General features: G+C 45.5%; 1 long non-coding RNA gene across 1 annotated transcript; it reads left to right on the forward strand.

Moving 5' to 3' along the window:
* The first annotated feature begins 331 nt into the window (after positions 1–331).
* LOC306647596 lies at positions 332–12,150 on the forward strand. Its single transcript, XR_013760135.1, has 3 exons — positions 332–453; positions 4,623–5,228; positions 8,171–12,150. It is a non-coding gene; the product is annotated as an uncharacterized lncRNA (long non-coding RNA).
* The last annotated feature ends 345 nt before the right edge of the window (positions 12,151–12,495 follow it).

Below are 12,495 nucleotides of genomic sequence, written 5' to 3' on the forward strand. Positions count from 1 at the left end.
TTCACTGTCCTCCAACTTCACCCTCCTCTGGAACTCTAGGAGATGATCTCTGTAGACAACAGCAACAGCTTCTCCTGCCACCTGGCTTCCCTTTGGATTCCACCAAAGGGGTGATGTCTTCTGGGTCCATACAGCCTGGGAAGAAGTCTTTTCCTTCCAAGTCAGATTGTTTTGGATGTCTTTCAGTGAGCTCCATGGTAAAAGTGTTTATTTGAAAAGTCACTTCCTGAGTCTATTATAAGATACTTAAGGGCAGGAAAACCAAGTAACAGAATGACTAACATCTTGTGGTTCCATGGGTAAGGTCCTGAAATGGTCCTTTCCAGAGTGGTTTTAAAATTATTTTCATGGTATTACATTTAATGTCCAACCTCTGGGCAGTAGACCAGGCAGAGCTGTTTCCATCCATGTGCCCTTTGCAAATGCAGCCATATTCCATGATTACATCACATTGTACATAAGACACTGCCTGAGAAGATCAGAAAGTATGGAGAAATTAATCAAAGGAGACACGAAGCCATGATCTTAGCTAAAGCATGAATTGGACAGAGGAGGGTAGGAAGAGCGGAGCCAGCCTACTGGTACCCTGGCTTCCCTCTTCAAAGTCCAGAGGCCCCACAGGCTACCCTTCCCCACAGTTGCCCTCATTGGGTGCTTCTAACTGCTTCAAGCTGGGGGTTGATGTACCTCCTCAACTCCCATTCATGTCACTGTCCCTCAATTTCCTAATCCTTCTCTTGCCTCTGTGAAAAGTCCCTTACTAAACTCTCCTGCCACTACCCAGTTTGAGTAAGCATCTGTTTCTCTCCATCCACTGATGCAAGGAGGGATGAGGTGATGGAGACCAGAACCAGGGATCTCAGGTTGGCACAAAGTGTGGCTAAGGTGGAGGGAGAGAATAGGAGTACTGGATAAAATAACAATTATGACTAATATTGGTCTTTGAAGCCTGCTTTGTGCCTGACCAAAGACCAGGATCTTCCTAATTCTTAATTCTGAAGATATCATCGCATGACTAGTCTTGTTTCCCATAATGGAAATGGATCCATTGCTGAAATCTATGGCAGCTTAGCTATAAAATAGCAAGGTCAGAATTCAGTTCAGGGTCTGTCTAATTCTCTCCATGCTCAGACTGACGGCTGTCAGCTTCTCAGCCACAGTAACGGCTTAATGAGGATGAGAAATACAATTCTGGACTCAAACATACAATTCTTTCTATTTTTTTTTTTCACAATTATTTCTTGAGGGGACCCAAAGAAAGAAAAAGTCAGTCCTGTGCCCACCGACTCTTCAATGTCAGGGATCAGCCTTAGTGGAAGGGCCAGCCCAGCCATGCTCTGTACAGTGAACACTTTCATGGTCTTTCCTACTCCAGAGAGCAGACCCTCCCCAACCCACCCACATACACGTTAGCTGGAACACCCCATCCATGTGGCCAGAACTGGACTTCAGAAACTCTCTGGGCTCCTCCAATTCAACAGCTGTCCACCTTTTACTTGGTCAGTTTACCCCTGCAGACCTTGAACTCTGGCAAACTGTTCTTTCTGCACTGGGGCCCACCTGCTCCTCAGAGAACCGAAACCTCTGCAAGGAGCAGCATTAATGTGGTTTCCTTGTGGTTAGGGCACTGAAAGGCCTAGCATGACACAAGAGAAAATCAGGGCATCAGGAACACAGAGCTGGCAAGGAATATGCTGGAAAACCTGGCCATGTGACAAGGTGTAAGAGAAAGGAAGAACTTTGTGTATCAATAAAATTTATTGCATCTTAAAATGTTTCCTTTACAAGTCCATTAATAATTTTTTTGAGAAAGAACAGTTTAGTTAAGGGGGGATAAACACAGCTTCTATCTTCAGTATGTCTAAAACTTTTTTTCCATATTTGTGCATAAATGTGCCTACACATAACTTTTTTATTACAAAAGTGGCATCCTCTTTTCTCAAAGTGGGGTGTGTAGACCTACGGCCCAGGAATCACCTGGAATTCATTAGAAATGCAGATCCTCAGGCCAAATCCCAGACTTACCAAATCAGAATCTGCATTTTAACAAGATCTCCAAGTAATTTGAGGGCACCTGGGTTATAAGATTGTGTGGTATTCAATGGTATGAATATGCCATGAATAATTTCACTAATCCCCTTTTAGTTGAAAATCACACTCTATCTAAATTGCCTTGATTATATGCTGCAATACAATGAAATATATTATAAAATATCCTTTTGCATCCATCTTTGAGCAAAGAAGAATGACAATTATCATAATTATTGCTATGACTTATTGAGTGCTAATTACGTGCTGGGCCCTGTAGTGAATGCTTTACAAGAATTTTCTCATCTCATCCTTAGGATGGTTCTGCAAAGACCAGGGTTACTCTCATCTTAGTAGTGAAGTTCCTGGGGCATTTTTTAAAAAATAAAATACAATATTAAGAGTGATGATGCTATTTCAAATAATGATAGTACTGTGACTGATGATAAGGATGATGGCACTTATTGGGTATTTTCTCTATTCTGGAGAGTATATTAACTGTTTTACATCTTTTTTTTTTTTTTTTAGAATTTAAATCTAAACAACTCTAAGGGGCAAGTGTTATTATTAATCTCCTTAACAAGGGAGGTAAGCATGGCTCGAAGGTTAAACATGGTGTTCAAGGTCATTGTCAAGAGCACAGCAGAATCTCAGTCTAGACCTGGGTTTGCCAGGCCCACTGTTCGAGTGCTGGACGTCACGCATGAGCGAGAATGTGCTAATTTGCTTCCAGCTCTTCAGTGTATCCTGGGGCCTCACCTCCCTGTCACCACTTGGTTCTTAAGCAGACTGTTCTTCTCCCAGATCCTTTGTGTGAGAACAGACAGGGAATTCACCACACAGCCTCCTCTGCAGGGACAGGCTTAGGGGAGGAGAGGATTTTCCCCATCAAGCTCTCCACAGTAGAGCCGCAGGCATCCGGGTCCTCAGATGCTCAGACTGTGGCTGTCTGTGTGGCAACATCCCAGGACTTTGCAGGGAACAATGGGCACTGAACTGCAGGTGACCCGACCTGCTAATCACTGCCTGATTACCAGCTAATCAGTGCCTTGTTTGGGACACTGAATCCCAAATCCCTTTGGACTGGGCTGGGCCCTGGCAGGGCCTAGTCACCTGGTTAATGTGGCAGGGGCGAGGCAGGGGGTAATGTGTTCCAGTGCAGAGTGGCCAAAGGCTGCCTTCGGGGAAATGGTCACGGGGTCTGTCTCTCCCCTGCTGGCCCTGGGCAACAGCAGCTCTTGTCAAACAGCATGGAAGTGAATACAGGAAGAGGAATTAAAGACCAGCTTCTCCTTTCTGGAAACTTTGGAAAAAAGTTAATCAACCCTCCCAGGCACAGAGAAAACAAAGGAGTCTTTTTTGCAGAAATTCCAAAGGAGTCCTTGTCTGAGAGGGTGAATTAACATCTACCACTACCACACTCAGGGTGACTGCCTCCACACTCAGCACTATCATCACCACCGTCATCACCACTGTCACCACCACCATCCCCATCCCCGTCCACATCACTACCACCATCACCAGCACCAACAATACTGACATCACCACCGCAAGTATCACCACCACTATCACCACCAACATCACCACCACGACCACCATGGCCATCGCTGCCAACATCACCACCACCACCATCACCACCACCACCATCACCACCATGACGATCAAATCCCTGAATTGAGAGGAAAAAGTCTCGTGATCCACAGGCCTTAGAGGTTTTTGTCACCGCACCATCCCCACAGCCGCCACCATAACCATCACTACTATTATAACTGCTGCTACCAACATTGCTGTCACCCCTGCAGCCATCTCCACACCATTACCTCCAGTGTCCACACCCTGCCAACACTACCACTACCAGCAATGACTCCCTTACCACACAGACACCATCAATTCGTTACCACCACCACCACCAAGAACATCAAAACACCATCACCTGGCTGCTATCCCCATGGCTGCCATTGCTACCGCCACTGCACTGTCAGGTGCAGTGAAAGCAATGTGGGGCCGTTCTCAAAAAATTCAATTTGAGAGTCCAACAAATTTAGGACAGAATCCACAAATACCACTTGTTTGAATTTCAATAGTTAACTAACCTTTGAAATCTAGTTTTCTCAAATAGACAAATTGAGATACTAATAGAACCAACTCCTGGGACTGTGTCACGTGAAGAACATTGATCACAGTACTCTCCACCTAATGAGAACGCGACAAAAAACTCACTATCGTTACTTGCGCCCAACTCTCTTTTAACACACAGCTCCTCCTTAGCACCCTTGCTTGCCGATGGAAGGGAGAGGACAATTTACTTCCTTATTCTTAACTTAGGGGAACCTCCAAACTGCCTGACATTCCTGAGAAACACAGGTCTGGCCATGACGGTACAGGTTGAAGAAAGTTCCAGATGTGGAAATGGTTGGCTGGGTTTGACTCCAGGTCTGCTTTGTAAAAGCCATCTGACCTTGAGAATTTCTCTAATCTCCCAGAAATTCTCTTTCCTCTTCTGAGAAATGGACAATGCTAATCGCTTTCTTGGAAGATTGTGAAAGGATTCCATGAGATGAGACAGGGAACACCTGGCCAATCACTAAGGGCAGAGCAGGCACTTGCTACCTCGAGTTGTCTTCATTTACCCATGGCTTAGCTTTAACTAAACAGCTATCGGGACGTGGAACAGGTGCACCTTGCCCTCGAGAAGCCCCTGATGGGGAATGAGCCCACGTCTTCCTCTCCACCTTCAGACGGAGCTGAGCCTTACACTCTGACCTGTTCTTTGGGTGTACTGCAAAGGTCTAATAAAAGGTTACCTTTGCCCAGTTGATTCAGTTCTAGGAAGCTGTTCAATGTTTGACTATATTTCTCCAAACATTTAAAAACAGTTCATCAGGTTAGTTCAGTTGGATTGCTGCTCCTTGGGAGTTTTCCAAACCTTGGATTTCCTTCAGAGAGTTGGATTCGATTCCACTCTTGGGAATTCAGCCCCTCGTTGTGACCCCTGATCACAAATGCAATGCAAATATTCTGCTGCCCCCAGTGTGAAGCACACTCCGGGCTTCTCTGCTCCTAGGATGGACTCTCGTCACTTGGGCATCCCTGGGCAAGAGCAGGTGGGCTCTCCTGCCTTCCCAATGCTACAGCTGCCGATTTCTGCCGTTCCCAAAGTCGGCATTAGGATAACGGATACTCCTAAAATTATCTCCATGGTAAGAGGAGGGGCGAGTCTTATTCCAACCTTCAGATTTGGTTCCTCTAGGTCCTGAGTGAAGTGTTACCCTGTACACTTTGCGAAGCATGCCACAGTGAAAGCTCTTGGAGCAAAACTTCCATCCAATGACCTTGTAGCACGAGCTGCATATGAGGTCACGAGAGGCCATGAGGAATTCTGAACCCACATAAATAAATTACTAAGAATTAATTTTGTCAGACTCAGCACCTGGCTGGGGCAGTGCTGGGCCCTCCCCACTGACATCAAGACAGGGCTGGTGTGCCAGCAGTGTTCTGCTTTGTGGTCAGTGTTGTGTTTGTGAAAGTTCAGAGTCAGTTACCAAGAAGAAAGACAAGGTGCAAGGGGAGAAATGGACTGGCAGGCAGCTCCCAAGTTCTATTTTGAGTCTCTTCAGTTCCCATCCGCTCCTTACCATCTGGAATCTCCTGTCGGGATAGACTGGCCCCTTCGATTTCACTCCCAATGTTGATGAGTCTAAGATCTTCCTTAGGAGGTGCCACGTGAGCGTGTCGTTGCCATCCTGTCCTCCCCACTACCCTAAAGGCTAGCTTTTCTCATTTTTTTTAACCTAGCTTGCAGCCGTAAGAACTTAACTTGCTGCTAATTGCTTATTCCAGATGATTGCTTCTAGCTGCTACAGAGCATTCCATAATGCTCACCCACCATATACTTCGTCCCCTCAACAACGAAGGAGCCTGTTCCCTCTCTGTCCCAGAGGACTCAAATTCCAGTGAACCAAAGTTGAAGACAGGCTGGTTCAGGCATTGGATCCCTAACATCCTTTGGTATTCTCTCTTAGACCCAAGCAAGGATTCTTTGGAACATTCCAAAAGTGAGAATAGTAATTCTAATGCATGAGGATGCATTAGAGGTTTATTGAGCTTGTTCTTTAGATTTGGCTTCACTACTCTGTATTCTGAGAGCTGCATGTGTGAATCTTTGCTGCTATAACAGATTCTTGCAAATGAGGAAAACCATGAACAGTAGAAGCTTGTGTAGCCCGCAGTTCTGGAGTCCTGGAAGTCCAAGGTCAAGTGGGCACATTGTGTTTGCTTCCAAGCTCCCCTCACATACCTACTGAGCTCTTTGTTATGAATGTTGCAAATATTGCATTCTAATGTTTGATATTTTATTAACTTCATCTTCAACATCTTTCATTAAAAAAGGAATCTTCAATTTTGGCCCAATTGAACCCAATTTTTTACTTTGTGGTTTGCAATTTTAGGTCTTCCTTAGAAAGTATTTCTCTCCCTCTTTGTAGTCATAAAAATTGTCTTGCTTTTCTTCTGTTAAGCTCATAATATTCCCTTTTCCATTTAATCTCTTATTCATCTGGAACCCACACTTAGTGTAATGAACAAATGCAGTCAATATTGTTGTCCATATGGTGGTCAGTTTCTCAATGCCATTGACTAAATAATCTGACCTCTCCTGATGATTTATGAGCCATATTAATCTACTCCAAGTCCTCATTTATTAATACATCTGCTCCAAGGCCTCTGTTCTTTTCTTGGGTCTCTATTCTGGAGCCAAGCTGACTGTTAGGTCTCTGCATTTTGTGGGGTGATTTCCTCCAGAATACCTTTCTTTTCCATGGTAGGTCTAGTTTCTGGGAAACTTGACTCTTCCATGTCATTTTTAGCATAATAACTCTGCATTTCACAGGAATAAATTTAAAACCGATAAATACGTGTCACTGCAGCTAGAGGGTAGGGGTGTTGGATTGCTTTTCATTCTATGGACTTTTTTTGCCTGGTGTTTTCTGGGTAGCTTCTGATTTGGGGAGAGGATCTCCCTGCATTTCCTGTGGAGCATGATGCTCCCATCAAGAACAGCAGCCTCCTCGTCCTGTCCAGCCCGGTCCTGGGCAGCCCGGTGCAGCCCAGAGTGTGTTTCTGGATTTGGGTAATGTTGCTGATGCCTGATCCCTTTTCAAGTAATGACTTGCTCAGGAAACCGTGCCTCAGGGCTCAGATTTCCCCCCATTTAGGCTTGTGGCTTCTTGGCCTGGAGCCTGTTCCCTTCCCAAAATGTTTGTTAGTACAGTGGCTTTTTATGGCACTTTATGGAAAAATTAAGGGGTGGAGGGGAGATGACTGTATTCTGCAAACCAGCCATCTTTAACCTTCGTTTACTGGAATTTGAGTCCTCCGCATACCTTGTTAGCAGAAAAAACTTCAAATATATTTTTTCCATGCAAACTTACAGCTGGAATGTTCTTTACCTCTTAACTCAGGCCAGGACAAATGTGGCCCAGGCTCTGAAAAACAGCCTGTTATTTAAAAGAGTCCTACAGAAGCCTTTGCACAACATTTACAACTGTAGTTATCTGCTTGGGGATTACTGGGAGGAGCTCTGCGAGAATCAGAGGGTAGAGGCCGCTGGGCTCTGCAAAGCTGATCCTGGGAGTGGTGGCAGCCAACTCAACCTGAGCTCCCCGGAGCTGCTCCCCGGAGCTGCTCCTCAGTCTTAAATCACACCTGGGAAGCTGCCGGGATTGAGTGGAGCCCTTCAGGACAGAGTTTCTCTGCTTCTGGAACAGGGAGCCAGCAGAATCAGATAAAACCAGGTTTCTGATAACAGCGGCAGGGAATCGGAGACGTTGGCCTGGTGCTGTCAGAGGAAGAGGGGCCCAAACAAGGTCCTCCAGAAACATCATGTTTTTCTTAGAACTAGGGCCTATATTACACACAAAATTGAGATTATCTCTGACAATTATCTAAAATTAACTGTGGTTTGCAAATGAAAAACATTTAGGGGAGGATCAGATAAGAAAGAGGCCTATTTATAATGCTTGCCACAGTGGGGTGGGGGAGAAAAAGCAAGAGCCCTAGAAGGGGGGACACACAAAGACACCAAATGTCCTTCTAGCACCATGGACCATAACAGGGACTGTCTTTTCTTGTCCCTTATGAATAGCAGGAAGAAGGATGTTCACCCTGATCACTGTCTTCCCATGAATTCTCAGAGAAAATTCTGCTGCTCCTAAGAAGGCGGGCCTCCCTCTCATTCAGAGGGGGTCAGAATGGGGTCACTACTGCGCTCAACCTCTAAGTCCACCATTCCTCAAAATGTTGGTTCTCAAGACTGAAATATTGGCAGGTGATTTCTGACTCCGAAGTGCTTATCCACAGACTGGAACTCCCTGGAACAGCGAATCGAGTTGGAAATGAGGAGGAGGGCAGAGTCTGGCTGAAGCGGGTCTGGCAGGCGCCGTGTGCAGCGTGTGGTTAGATGGACTCATAAAGCAAGCGCCTGGCGCACACCAGCATGGCTGCTCTTCACTGTGAAGAAAGCACCTCAGTAAAGAACGTCCCACCATTGTTCTCTCTCTACAGACGCCAATCTGGAGGCTGAAAAAGATGATTTGGTTAGAAAGAAAGCAGGGCAGAATCTGAAGCAGGCCCTCCTAACCGCTTCACCAGATGACGTTGACACGAGGGTTTTCATTCTCTTTCCACTGGGTGTGTGATTCCTTTTTGCTCAGGGTGTGTGTGAATAGCTGTGGCGACGGGTGGGGAGAGAGATTGGGAGCTGAGCCTTTGGAAGGGGATGTATTCAAAGGAAATGCTCCTCAAGGAGAGCAGTAGCAGTAGTTCAAATAAAGGCCACCAGGACAGAGCATGCACGTGCTGTGTGGCCGACGCTCATACCCTGCATGGAACCTTCAGGAGCTCAATCCTGCCACATCCCTGTTTGCAACTGCGGCTCCTCTTCATGTTACTGCACATCACATGCTATGTATTTGGATGTATCTGCATAAGCTCTGTGCACACAAGGTCATGGTAGAGATGGAAAACAGGCTCAGCAGGGGCCAGCGCCGTATTAGCCCTGAGCCTGAGCCAACCACCCACTCTCCGCTACCCCAGGATGCTGTTGGCCACGGAGGCATGTCAAGTGTCAGCTGTTTCCAGGGGCTTCAGGCTATGTCTACATTGTTTTTGCCTTTTTTCCTCCTAGACACAGGCTGGCAGAGAACAAATGATCCCAAACAACAAAAACAGCCCAGTGGGAAATATTTAACCCACATACTTCCCGACTTTCTGGCACAGTCCAACCCCCTGCCCCACCTTTGCTCCTGGCCAGAAAGAAATAACATGAAAAAAAAAGGACCGTTTTTATAACCTCTTTCAGCTCTAAACCATGTTTCCTGTGCACTTAGCAGGTCTTAATGGAAACCAAATAGTTCTCTTAGGCATCCGTATTCTTAATGCCCAAAGTCAAGTACCCACGTGGTTAGGAAAACTGCACCAACAAAAACATTTTTCAAAAATGATTCCGACCCAACATGAAGTGACCATCGCTAATTCAAAGAGGCAGGCATATTTCTTAAAGGTTGAAAAGAGGTGAGTCTTTCACAAGATTCTTGCTCAAGGCCACTTTTGCAAAAGTAGACTCATTCCCTCAGCAAGGCTGTCTTTATCCGGCCATTAAAAAAAAAAAAAAAAATTAAAACAACTTTTACTTTCGGCTCTCTGAATAAGAACTGTTTTTCCAGCTGTGTGATCTAAGGAGGATGCAAGAGGCCTGGTTTGGTTATATTTTTTCCAAAATAAGAGGAAAGTTTCTTCCACAATTTAGCTGGGGCTAAACTGCATACAGAGCAGTTTATTTATACTGTTGTATCACACACCTGTTTGGATATGGGCTGTTTTCTGGTATTTAAACATACCATTCCTTGCCAATTGCTTTATCTGAAGAGCCCCACGGTTTTGCTGTGAATGTTTCTTATTAACTCAGAAAGAAACACCCATTGCTCCATGAACATTATCAGTGAGGACTAAAATAACTTAATTGTTACTCACTCCTAACAGGTTATCATTGAAGGATTAGATCCCGGGAATCTGTTCAAAATAAGCCAGAGGCCAGTTCTCTGTGCTTATAGGGGAAAAAAAGAAGCAACAAAGACTTTTTGGATGAAGTTCTTTAATAAAAACATTTTTTTAAAGCCACCTGCTTATTCTAAGCTGATATGTTAGAGGAAGAGGAAAACATTGCCATTTGAAATTGAAGGGGCTACTTTACCTATTTTGGAAGTTTTGGGGTACACAGATGGGAGCCCCAGAATTTGGGCAAGATTTCAGATTTCTGTGGCAAGAAGCTCTCTGGTATGTTTAAACTCTGGGCACTTCTCTTACTGCTTCAGTGATGTGTGGGTCACAATAACTCTCCAGGGGTGAGATAATTTAACCTGACGTACAGTTTGTGGATGGCCATATGGGATAAACTTTGTGCAAGGGGAGAAAAAATGAATGAGACAAGTTCTTCACATCCAGCAATTCACAGTTCAGGGCCTGGTGCGTAGTAGGTGTCCAGGAGTTATCAGGAGAATCTGAACATTTACGTGCAGATTCATAAATAGGTAACCAATAGCTAAAGCTAAAACTGTAGAAGGGACATCTGAGTTTATTTGAAGGTCTTCCCCTGCAGCTAAAAAACAAGGTTCAAATGCTCACTTAGGAAATTGTATTAGTCATCTACAGCTGCATAACAAATTACTTCCCAAATCTCATGGCTTAAAACAATAAGAACCTATCATCTCATAGATTCTGTGAACTAGGAACCCCAAAAGTGGCTTTGCGAGAAGTCTAAACCCTGAGTCCATTGTGTTACCACTTTCCTTTGCTGTAAAAAATGTTTTAACAGGTAAATTGATTTAAAAAGAGCAAAGGTTTATTTCGGCTTGCTGTTTGGGGCTTTCGGTCTTTGACCAATTGACACTGTTGCTTAGGGCCTGTGGCGGCACAGTCCGTCATGGTTGGAGTACGTGGAAGAGGAGGCCTCTTCACCTCATGGCCTGGATGCAAAAGAGAGAGGAAGAGACCAGAAACCCATAGTCTCCTTCAAGGGCACACCCCTAATAAACAACCTAAAACCTCCCAACTGGCCCCACCCCACAAAATCTCCTCCACCTCCCAAAAGTGCCATGGTCTAGTTACCAAGCCTTCAACAGACAGGCCTTAGGGAACATTCCAGATCTCTCCAGGAGCTGCAATCTGTCTGCTGTCCAGGACTGAAGTCTCATCTGATGCTCAACTGCAGGGAAGTCTATCACTTGGCTGTTGGCCTCACTTGGTCCCTTGTGGGTGCTGCTGTACTGAGGTCTTTGGTCCCTTGCTGGCTATAGGCTGGGGACAGTTCTTTGGATTCTTGACATATGGCCTCTTCATAGTGAGCTACCTCAGGTGGCACCTGGTTCCTGCGGCATGAGTCAGAGAGCAAGATAGAAGTCACGTTCTCTTTTTAACTTGATCTTGGGTGTGGTACACAATCACTTTCATCATTATCTATCTGTTGGAAGTAAATGAGTCAGAAGGTCTACCCACACTCTTGGGAATGGAAACACAAGGACATCGGGGTCGTCTCAGCAGCTTCCTACAACACAAATGGAAACCAAAGTGGGCAAACACCTGACCCGAGACCTCAGTGTATCTCAGCGTGATGTGGTGGGTTCCCAGTGCCTCCATCCCTCCCCGGCCCCCTGAGCAGCTGTGTACACATCTGCATTAGAAATGTCTGTTCCATCTACGGAGCAAATCTTCTGGGGCTTAGTCACCATGACCCCCTCTTCATGAAAGGGTCTGCGCAAAGGAGCCATCGCCACAACCGGCAGCTCCTGCATAGCCTCAGATGGTGGAGTTTGCTTAACACAGCACAGGGCCTTAGATGCTGGAGGTTCTCTCTCTCCTTTCCCTTCAGTACAAACTTCTTTTTATCCTTGAAGCCTCGCTGATGAAACAGTAATGATAAGTGACTCTTACCTGTAGGAGTGACACCAACTATATGGCCTGAGCATCGGAAGTCAGTATTGCAAATCTCTCAGGTGCCAGGGCTTCTATGCTCCAAACTTCGTTCCTACTTTCCAGAGTCTACAATGTCAAAAAGGCAATAACTAATCACCACCAGATATCACGACTATTAGACAATCATAAGGGGGAAATATGCACACAGGTGAGATGGAACAGTCTGAGTCGATGTTGCTACACCCCAGTAGTCACACAGTCTTCTGGAAGTCCACTGTGCCGCCAGACAATTAAGGAGGAGCAGCGTCCCAAGGAGGGCCAGTGTGGCCAAGCCCTGACCTTGTGGTCTCAGAACAGTAGCTGATTATTAACAATTACAGAAATATTGTATTTCAACATTTTCACTGCTGTGGTCACCAAGCGGTGCGCAGATCTACTGTCTGCCATCGGCTCTGAGGAGGGACATTATGGAAACAGGGTGGAATGACCTGGACTTGTTTA

The sequence above is a fragment of the Sciurus vulgaris genome (genome assembly GCF_902686455.1).
Source record: "Sciurus vulgaris genome assembly, chromosome: 17".
Classification (NCBI taxonomy): Eukaryota; Metazoa; Chordata; class Mammalia; order Rodentia; family Sciuridae; genus Sciurus; species Sciurus vulgaris.